This window comes from Sinocyclocheilus anshuiensis, unplaced genomic scaffold (assembly GCF_001515605.1).
Source record: "Sinocyclocheilus anshuiensis isolate Anshui unplaced genomic scaffold, SAMN03320099.WGS_v1.1 scaffold135, whole genome shotgun sequence".
NCBI classification, from domain to species: domain Eukaryota; kingdom Metazoa; phylum Chordata; class Actinopteri; order Cypriniformes; family Cyprinidae; genus Sinocyclocheilus; species Sinocyclocheilus anshuiensis.
In genome coordinates this window covers 241,216-242,309 of record NW_015552564.1, presented here as the reverse complement: position 1 = coordinate 242,309, position 1,094 = coordinate 241,216, and positions in this window count along the sequence as shown.

Genomic DNA, 1,094 nt, shown 5'->3' with positions numbered 1-1,094 from the left:
TTCATGTATGTTATATTTGCAGCAGCAATATTTCTTACATGCTCACAGCAGCATGTTGTGGATGTACTGGCAGTAGCAAGTCTCGGTACTTGCTCTGCCGCAGCAGCAGCGTAGCAGATCTATGCCGCCAAGACCAAATACATTAAGATTGTCATGTACATTACCATGCCAATCCCTCCGAGAGTTGTCATGACAGAAATAGAATTAAAGGGATAGTTCACCCAAAAACGAACTGAACATCTACTGAACGTAAACACCGCTGATTACATTGATTATGTTCTTGGGTACTCTCCAAAATGGCGGAAGACTGTAACTCAGGGAGAAGAATTGTTGAATAAATTATGTTATTATTGTTTTTTTTTGCGCATAAAAAGTATTCTCGTAGCTTTGTAAAATTACAGTTGAACCACTGATGTCACATGACTATTTAACCGATGTCCTCGCTACATTTCTGTGAGTTGATCATGGTAATATCATTGCTGTCTGTGGAGGGTCAGAGAGGACTTATGTTTGATCAAAAATATCTTTATTTGTGTTCTGAAGATGAACGAAGGTTTGGAATGACATGAGGGTGAGTAATTAATGACATAATTTTGGGTGAACTAACCCTTTTACTTCTACAAGCTTGAATTGAGGGTAACACTTTAGAATAATGGTCCGTTGTTAACAAGTAACTATGCAGGAAGTAATAGGTACTACATTAACGCTTAACTTAATACTATTAACTAATAGAGAAGCAAGATTAACTAAGCAGTAAGTAGTAGCAAATTTAGGACAAAGGTAGTTCCTTATTAGATATTTGATAATTACTAAATAAAAATATCCTCATTGAGAACTACTTGTGAACTATGACCAGTTAACAAAGAATAACCAATTAATTACTAACCACAACAGTAATGTCTTAAAAGTGAACAGTTGGGTTGTTTGTGGAAACTAATTTATGAATTTGATATCCCCCTAATAAGTCGGCTACATTTTAAAATTGTGACTACTACTCTTATGAAAGGATGGATGTTCAAACTTAAACATAGAATAATAATAAAAATGAAAATTCACTTAAAAATGTTAATAATTAAGAAGTGATGCTGACAAGC